The sequence below is a fragment of the Xenopus laevis genome, chromosome 3L (genome assembly GCF_017654675.1).
Source record: "Xenopus laevis strain J_2021 chromosome 3L, Xenopus_laevis_v10.1, whole genome shotgun sequence".
NCBI classification, from domain to species: Eukaryota; Metazoa; Chordata; class Amphibia; order Anura; family Pipidae; genus Xenopus; species Xenopus laevis.
In genome coordinates this window covers 40,461,193-40,471,792 of record NC_054375.1, presented here as the reverse complement: position 1 = coordinate 40,471,792, position 10,600 = coordinate 40,461,193, and positions in this window count along the sequence as shown.

Below are 10,600 nucleotides of genomic sequence, written 5' to 3'. Positions count from 1 at the left end.
GATAAAATAGTCAACCTGGTGCCATGTGACTTGACCCCCTTCTGAAAATTATACTGGGTTCTTCTACAGCTCCCTCATAAACGTTCCCTTAATGTTCCAGTTCCTCTGGCCATTGTCAGAGCTTCCTAACGTTAGGTAATACTGCACATCACCAACACAGCCATGTTCCAAAGATGCACGTAAATGCTGTTTGTACGGCTTCTAAAAGGTGAAACAAGCTCTTAAGCATTTGTTGTGGATGACTACATTTTTTAGAGTGAAAACAGAATCCATTCTCCAAGGACTCAAATGAATCAAGCAGATATTAAGGTAGGCTTGAGCCAAAATAATATTAATTCCAATCTGCTGACAGAGAATGAAGTCAGGCCCACCGCCCATTTCTCCTGCTAATAGCCAGCGAGATCACAATTGCTCATAACCGTTCGGAAAATGTTATCTTTTTCTGCATAAATACAACAATCAATTATGCAAATCTCACAAATAAAAAGACTCTGATCTTTGAAAAGGAGTTTTTCTTTTTCCCTTAGTTTATAGTTTATATCCCAGTTTCCTCTGTGATCCAGTTCCTCACATGTGGGCGTATTAAAAGGAGAGAATAACATCTGTGGGATCTCTAGTGGTTACAAGTTTACACGGGAAGCTTTCCAATTACATGGGAGCTAAACTATGCCAAGGGTTCTTTTTAATAAGCCATGACTCTGTTTTTTGGAAAGCTGCCTGTTTCGTCAGCATGAAGACTTTTCACCTGTAATTTTTGTCAAGAAAAACAAAATATATATATATATATATATATATATATATATATATATATATATATATATATATATATATATTTATAGACACTGTTTTGTTCCTTATGATATTTTGATGTTTAAGTAATTCATTTTATAAATATGACCTTGTTGTTAGAAAATATCTTAAGTAAACAAACAAGCAACATCAACATAAGTCCATTAAATATGGATGTAGGCTTTTTGACTATTGTTTTAATTTGGTTATGCATACGTTTTTTGTTATTTCTTGCATTTAACAGGGCTAATTCTGAACTTGAAACTGAAACCCAACTTGTATGAGCAAAATCAAAACCAACCAGAGCTCCACTGAGAAGTCCTATGTACAAGCAAACCCTTTCCTTCCCCCTGCTGAAGCCTGTTAAGTTGTGAGATAAGGAGCAGCTCATTATACAGAGGCTTTTCAGTGGACTGCTTTGTGTTGGATGTGCTCGCAGGAATCAGGAAGTAGAAGGTGACTTTAGTTTCAGATTTTGCCCTGTTTAGTGGAAGAATGAAAAATAAATGATGTTCAGCACAAACCCTATATATTGACCTAATGTTGAACGAGGAGCTTTATGACTCTAACAAGCTAGAGCAATGTATATGCTATTGTAGAAATTTTAATTTTTTTAAAATTAAAAAAAAATTCAGCAAAGCAAAATGCACAAGTTCGCTCAACACTAGCCATGAGCGTTGGGTTGGAGGGTAGAAGGAGCCTCTGACACAGGGGCCCCCACCCCCTTTCTGGGACCCAATGCCACAGTTGTAACCCCCCTCCAATCACAACCCCCCATGTGTACCTGTTCTCTCGATTGGGGCCTGGGTGGAAGGAATCAGGGGGCAGCGCGGGCCCATGTGGGCAGCAGATGGGTGTAGATCTGTCTTTGGTGGGACCCATGAGGGCTGAGGCCCACTAGGTTTTAAACCGTTGTCCCCAGTCCGACCCAGCTATCCATGAACCTTAGTTTAAAACTCTTGCATGTAGTGACCATAAATTCATGTGTGAAAACTACCTGTTGCATCTACAGTGTCTGTACTAGTTGCTTGCCCATTCAAAGCATCATGTACTAAGGTTAACATTGTATTAATGTCTGATATGTTTCTGACACCTTAGTAGTGATGGGTGAAATCTTTCACCAGGTTTCATTGTGGAAAAACACACTTAGACTCCTATATGATGTGATGTGCTCTGAAAAAGATGCCGCAAAAACATGCAGTTTGGGAAAAGTTGCTGCTGGGAAAAGTTGCTGCAAAAAACACCATTGCCTTCAATACACTTTGCAAATATTTGCTGTTTTGCACATTTTTTTGGCAAAGTGAAATAGAACCGAATTCACCCATCACTATGATTAGATTTTTGCACAAAATGTCTTAATGTCCTTTAAAGGGATACTGTCATGGGAAAAAAAATTTTTTTCAAAATGAATCAGTTAATAGTGCTGCTCCTGAAATCCATTTCTCAAAAGAGCAAACAGATTTTTTTATATTCAATTTTGAAATCTGACATAGGGCTAGACATATTGTCAATTTCCCAGCTGCCCCAAGTCATGTGACTTGTGCTCTGATAAACTTCAATCACTCTTTACTGCTGCACTGCAAGTTGGAGTGATATCACTTCCCCCCCCCCCAGCAGCCAAACAAAAGAACAAAGGGAAGGTAACCAGATAACAGCTCCCTTACACAAGATAACAGCAGCCTGGTAGATCTAAGAACAACACTCAATAGTTAAAACCCATGTCTCACTGAGACACATTCAGTTACATTGAGAAGGAAAAACAGCAGCCGGCCAGAAAGCATTTCTCTCCTAAAGTGCAGGCACAAGTCACATGACTTGGGGCAGCTGGGAAATTGACAATATGTCTAGCCCCATGTCAGATTTCAAAATTGAATATAAAAAGATCTGTTTGCTCTTTTGAGAAATGGATTTCAGTGCAGAATTCTGCTGGAGTAGCACTATTAACTGATGCGTTTTGAAAAAAACATGTTTTCCGATGACAGGATCCCTTTAATATATTATCTTGGGTGAGTGCAGGGGGTTTCTCATTTTTGTTTATCAGGAAATAAAACCTAGAATAAAGGTGCTGGCAAAGAGGTAGGCTTAGCAATGCATGAGGAATCCGTACACAGTAGGGGATCCTATATATAATATAAATCCTATTTGTCATGTATGCAGAGTGATAGAAAAATGACTCCAAGTCATATTATTATTATTATTAATAGGTTTCTAATCCTAATTTTCCTATTAAAAAGACCAGTATAGTTTTTTTCCCCTGTAAATTAGCTTGGCAATTGACTGGCTGAGATGTTGCACATACCTGCTATTTCCAGTCGTCTGACCTACGAGAGGCCAACTCATTTCTCTTTGAACCAGATGTGATGGCAATCTGTGAAGAATGATTTGTGCAGATAATGACAGGTCTGACATGGAACAATCAACTTGAAAGCATTGAGGGAGAAGGAAAAAGAGACAGTAAAGACTTCTTAGATTTTGTTGATAATACGGACAACTGCAACATAACGAGACACGTTCCTTTAACTGTAAAGTATTACTAGACATGCAGCAAAGCAATGTTCTCTTTTAACAAGATTATCCCAAAACCCCCAGAATAGCACCAACTAAAGGTGGCCATACACGGGCTGATAAAAGCTGCCGACAGACCGTGGCCAGATCTCGATCGGATGGGACGAAAAGTTCCGTTGGATCGCGGCCGCATCTATTCATTGATGCGGTCCCGCAATCTGACCGCCTATTACTATTCGTAAGGATCCAATCATTGGGCCCTAGGGCCCACGATCGGATCAGCCCGATATTGCCCACCTCAAGGTGGGCATATCGGGGAGAGATCCGCTCGTTTGTCGACATCGCCAAACGAGCAGATCTCTCAGTGTATGGCCACCTTAAGGCAGAAATGAAAAGAAGGGAAGCCTATTTGGTTGTTATGCTGATACTGGACAGTACTTCAGTCCATTTAAGTATTGTACCACCCTCAGCCCAGTGTTAGTGACAACTGGCTCATCATGCTCAGAAAACTCAGAAAGCAGAACTAAAGCTAAAGTAGACTAGAAATGTTGTACATTATGTTTTGTTCTTCTGTACCAGCCTAAGACAACCACAGCCCTTTAGCAGGGAAGATCTGTGTCTCCAAAGATGCCCCAGTAGCTCCCCGTCTTCTTTTCTGCTGATTCACTGCACATGTTCTGTGCTGATGTCACTTACTGAGCTTAGGGACCCACTCACAATATACAGTACACGTAGAATAGAAATGTCACAATATAAGGCTGATTAGTAATTAATACAGATAATTACTACATGGCAGCTCAGAAACCAGTGCAATTAGCATCAGAATTCAATAATCAGCCCTGTAGCATCAGCTTATATTACAGGCCAACCTCATTTTCTGCTTGATAATTAGCGACGACCCCTAAACTTAGCTTCTCAACAGCTGCTCAGAGCCCACTGAGCAGACACTTTCCAAGATGGCGACTCCCTGTGACAAGTTTGAAGTCCTGGATTGTTGCTGCTACATTGACAAGCTGAAACTTTAGGCTAGTGCAACAAATTCAGAATATAAAATATGGCATTTTTAGCCATATTCATTTTTAGGGTTTACTTCGCCTTTAAGCCAGGTCAGAATATTAGGAGTGGGTGTTATTTTGTACTGCACTGAGCCAGCCCTACACATCTTTTCATATTCTGGGGCGACGATTCCAAGCAATATCCTTGGTTCACGGATATCGGATCGGATATCGGATAAAGGCAGATGAGGACGTGAAGAGGAGCTTTGGCTCTGTGGAGGAATACAATGTTTTCTCTATTCAGTCCGTTTGGCTTGGCATTTAACATCGCACACTTCACATCAAATATTTTACAACATTACAACAAAACATATAAGGGATCAATAACAAACGCAAAAGCAATGAGCAAAGTGCAATTTCAGATGCAATTTGCTACCTTCAGGGTGGTGGTAGCTCCAGAGTTCCCCTGCCTCAATATTTGCCTGCGATTCATGAGACACACTGGGTAGGCTTATTGGCACATGGTGCAAGGACATGCAAGGACCATATTTAGGCACAAGTACTTTGCCGTATTGTATTTACTGCTCAATAGTAGAGCCCTAGGCAACCCAGCCGGCCTCCTTCCTTGTGCACTCTCCTTAGCGCACCAACATCACACGTGCTCACGCCCAGTCGCACACTGCCTTCAATAGGGAGCACCAGAGAGAGTACATAGTGTGCATAAGAGGGCCTGGACTATGGTTAAGTGGTTGGAAGAGGTACGTGCCTGGTGCCCCCTTCAACTTTGTGCCCTCTTCTGCCTACCTCTAGTTCCGGCCCTGTATAATTGCATCCATTTTTTTTGCAACCACACTATGTTCTGCTGTGAATGTAGTAATGCCATAACTGAGCCCTGTCATTGTTATTTATAAAAAGTCAGTTTTATAGAAGCAGGATTGAAGATTCCCTAAACTATGAAGCTTTACAATGAAAAAACCCAAAAGAATAATGAAGAATTGGAAGATTAAATACCTTTTTTTCATAGATCTCCACTTACACGAGGCAAAATATTTCCTTGGGCATCATAACAATTAATTACATATCTCAAGAACAGTCCAACTACATGACTGCCTCCATATATATAAGGTCTGATGATTGGAAATGAGACTATAATTAAGACCATAATTCAGTTCAAGGGACTTTGAAAATAATACAGTTATCTCTGAAAATAATACATTTATCAGCAAAATAACAGAAGAGGCAGAATAACAGATGGTTCACCTTTGAGTTAACTTTTAGTATGTCCTATTCCCAGCAACTTTGCAATTGATCTTCATTATTTGTTTTGTTTTTTAGATATATAGTTTTTCACTCACCACAGCAGCCAAAAAACTATTGCTTTCTGAATAACTTTTCATTAGTTAACTTCTTATCAGTTCCTTCTCTGATTCATATTCCTGTCTCTAGTTCAAATCGCTGCCTGGGTGTTAGGGTAAAGGAAACCCTAGCAACCAGAAAGCTAAATAACTGAAAAACCAGAAAAAAAATGAAGACCAGTTGCAAACTAATTCGGAATATCAATGTCTACATCATACTAAAAGTTCATTTAGTTTTTACAGTTTTTAGTTTCCCCAAACCTACTGTACAGTGCTGCAGAAAGCATTGCTCAATAAAAGACTTTCTATTGGCTGACAACTTGGTGACTCCGGACAAAGTCAGATGCTTATTGGCCCATATATGGTGGCACGTGGTCCTTTTCTTGTTGGTTCTTCTTAGGACCCTGTTATGATCCGATTGTTGATCTGGAGGCCAAACAATTGAATTGGCCCACTTTCCATGTATAGCTGCAATTTCAATCTCCCTAGCCAGACACTAGGCAATTAAGAAAACATTTCAAACTCTTCCCTCCAATAACTACTTGGTGCTCCACTGCATAAGTGGATGGATGATTTGCTTCTTTTTTTTCTATGACAGATGAACGCTTGTGGTTTTGTTTCTGGATTTCTAACAGCTGTCAGTGGGCCCAGTACAGACTGTAGACAGATACATTTGTAAGTGTTCTAAAGTGTATTAGATAACAAAAAGTAAGTTCTTATATGTCGTCTGTTTTTCCCATGAACAACAAAACACAGCAACATAATACGATGCCCACCCGCACCCGAGGAACTGTAGGTACAATAACCGCGGCTGTATATGTAGATTTTCTGTTTTACACGCTGGGTAGAAAGGTGCACATGACTAGTACCAAACTGATTTACTGAAATACAGCATAGAAATATCAGGGCTACATGCAGGTCGGACATTAAACTAGGTCACCCAGCTGTACGCATTTAAAGGAAAACTATACCCCCAAAATGAATACTTAAGCAACAGATAGTTTATATCAAATTGAATGACATATTAAAGAATCTTACCAAACTGGAATATATATTTACATAAATATTGCCCTTTTACATCTCTTGCCTTGAACCACCATTTCGTGACTCTATCTGTGCTGCCTCAGAGATCACCTGACCAGAAATACTACAACACATAGGGGCCGATTCACTAAGCTCGAGTGAAGGATTCGAATGAAAAAAATTCGAATTTCGAAGTATTTTTTGGGTACTTCGACCATCGAATTGGTTAAATTCGTTCGAATACGAACGAAATAGAACGAATCGAACGAAAAATCGTTCGACTATTCGACCATTCGATAGTCGAAGTACTTTCCCTTTAAAAAAACTTCGACCCCCTACTTCGGCAGATAAAACCTACCGAAGTCAATGTTAGCCTATGGGGAAGGTCCCCATAGGTTTGCTAACCTTTTTTTGATCGAAGGATTTTCCTTCGATCGTTGGATTAAAATCCTTCGAATCGTTCGATTCGAAGGATTTAATCGTTCGATCGAACGAAAAATCCTTCGATCGATCGAACGAACGTTTAGCGCTAAATCCTTCGACTTCGATATTCGAAGTCGAAGGATTTCAATTCGAGGGTCGAATTTCGAAGTATTTTTAACTTCGAAATTCGACCCTTAGTGAATCTGCCCCATACTGTAACAGGAAGAAGTGTGGAAGCAAAAGGCTGAACTCTGTCGGTTAATTGGCTCATGTGACCTTACATGTGGTTTGTATGTGTGCACAGTGAATCTTACGATCTCAGGGGGCGGCCCTTATTTTTTAAAATAGCAATTTTCTATTTATGATTACCCAATGGCACATACTACTAGAAAAGTATATTATTATGATAATGGTTCATTTACATGAAGCAGGGTTTTACACATGAGCTGTTTTACTCAGTATCTTTTAATAGAGACCTACATTGTTTGGGGGGTATAGTTTTCCTTTAAATAACAAAGCACATTTATAAAATGAGCTATTTCTATTAGAAATGTTCCCAATTCCATTGCGCTAGGGCAGCTTTCCAGAGCAAGTATTATACTTAGGTATGTAAACAAGTAGGTGCATGAAGAGTTTCCTTTGACTTGGCCTAATTGCATGCAGACTGGAGTCTGATAACCTCTCGGTGCAACCTTTCTGGCCACTCAGACATTTAGCAGGTCAGCAGAGGTGAGGGACAATTGCCATTTAGCATATTCACCAGTGACATGTGCTTTTACTTTTTATTTTCTCATGCAACAAAAAACAGTCCATTTTATGATTGTGCTCTTCTGCTTGTCTGTTAGTTCTAATTGGACAAATTTGAAACATATTGTCGGTCTCCTTTTTTTTTTTCACACACAATTATAAAGACATTATTTTAGCAGGAAAATGAATGGCGTTCCCAAATCGAAGCCTAATAAAATAACTAAAGCATTTAACATCCCGGCACAATTACAACCATTTCATTTTATGCAAGAGAAGTCTCTCAGCCCTCGACTCCATTCTTTTTATGACTGATCGGCTGTTTATTGATATCAGTTGTGTCATTTTTCTTCATTATCCCTAAGAACCACTTCCACAGCCAGTAAGGATCCTACGTCCTAAAACCTGTAAATATACAGGAATAAACTATTTAATATAAAACTTTCAAAGGCCTTATTATTTCTATGCAATGATCTATTTATATTAGGGCATATCTTATATTACTGGTTGGTCAAAAATTGCAGTTATTCCTGGAACAATGATATTGTCTATTCCTGTATTTAAGTTGCCATACAAGGGTTTTGCCTTGTATTTAAAACCCACTGGGCATCATTTAACAAGACAGGTACAACCTGTAGATTATATGCCCCATATTGCAACCACTTGTTAACTTGTTAAGGCTGACTACATACAGTTGAATGCCCATTTTACGTTTTTCAGGGGACCAGAACAAAATGGTGTAAAATCCAGGAAAATATAAAATCAGGGAAATGGATTATGCATAATATATAGGTGGGACCACAAGAATGTAAAATGAGGGAAAACTTAAAATCAGGGTAGGTTCCACTGTAGTTTCTCTATAAAAGAAGTGTCAGGTGCTTCGCACCAACGTCAATGAGTTGCACTTCGGGCGACTTCGGAAAATGAATCGATCTGAGTGTCATCCCGCCGGTGATTTACATTCTAGTCAGTGGGAGGCAGTTCGGGGAGATTAGTCGCCCTGAAGAAGAGGAGATTTGTCGCTGGGCGACTAATCTCCCCGAAGATGAGCGTGCCCTGACCCTTAGGTGGCTGATGTACGTATGTATGTATGTATATTTTTATTTGTAAAGCGCTCCTTGAGGGCAAAGCACTGTACAACAAAATTTTGTAGATTCTTAAAGGAGAAGGAAACCCAGTGGGCGCAAAAACCCTCCCTCCCCTGTGTTGCTTCCCCTCCCTCCTCCCCCCTGGCCTACCTGTCCCGCTGGGCAAATGCCCCTAACTTGTTACTTACCCTTCTGCGCAGGTCCAGTCTACAGAGTTCACAGACGCCATCTTCTTCCAAGCCATCTTCTTCCTGCTTTGACCGGCGCATGCGCAGTAGGAGCATTTTGCCGGTACGGATCTACTGCGCATGAGCCAAAAGTCACGAAAACTTTGTGCCAAAACGCCAAAACGCCGGTCAAAGCAGGAAGAACATCGCGTGGAAGAAGATGCCATCTGTGAACTCCGTGGACTGGACCTGCGCAGAAGGGTAAGTAACAAGTTAGGGGCATTTGCCCAGTGGGACAGGTAGGCCAGGGGGGAGGAAGGAGGGGGAGCAACACAGGGGAGGGGGGGAGGGTTTTTGCGCCCACTGGGTTTCCTTCTCCTTTAAAGATAGCTTCCAGTATCTGAACTCTAGTGAGATGTTGGGTACATAATATTTGGCCCTTACTTAAGTAGATAATACCTTTGAACACAGAGGTCAGTGGCCTTTCATCTTCTTAAGCCTCTTGGATTAACTCTAATGGTGGATGATGACTACTGAGTAGTGGATATCGAAAAGTCTAAATGACATTTGCAATGACCTCAACTAGTTTTGGCCAACTTGGACATCCACTGTGATCCCTGATGTCACTACTCGGTGGAAGCAAGCAACATTCCTTGAATGCCATGACTACAATATGGTTCCTACACTGCACATGTTCAATAGAAGTTAAAGCACCTTTTCTACTAGTAAAATAATTGTATTGCACAAAAATAAGACCACCTTCAAGCAGATCTTATAAAATGTCCTATGAGCATTTACAGTTTGAATGGTAATGATGTGCATCTTTGCGAGTTTTTTATTTTATTTAAGACTTTGATTACATGCCAGCCAGAGCGTTTCTACCTTGTTTCACAGGGTGTCGGGAAATATGTTGATCTGCATGAAAAAAAAGAATTTTACAGAAAGGAATCTGAGCACTTTTAGAAAGAGTATTGCAATGTGTTGGAAAGGCTCTTTGGGGGTTATTTATTAAAGTCTGAATACCCAAAACTATAGTATAAAATCTGAATATTTACTTAAAGAAATCCTTGAATTTTTCATGATTTATTATACCCCAAGGATAGAAAAAGTCTTGAATTTTCAAAATGTATCAATCCAAAAAAAAATCTCCAAAAACCTGAATTGAAAGAGTTGTAAAAGGTTGAAAGCTCCTGTAGAGCGCAGAGACCTTTTCAGGAGTGACACATAGATGTCCCTCCTCCCAATACTGGTCCCCTAACTTGCACATCATTTTGACATACAAACTTGGGAACTCCGGCGTGCACAGACCCTATGGGGCCCCAAACTTAATGCCTCCTCTATGGCAGCTGGTAAGGACAGGACTTCCTTGCTCCCACTATTGCTGCCCTCAGCACTCGCACCAGATCTTTTTATGAGTAGTGAGGACACCCTTTAGAGAATTTGCACTTGTGTCTGGGGTGTCAATAAATTATTCCTTATGTATATAATAATACAATTAAAAATTACATTAA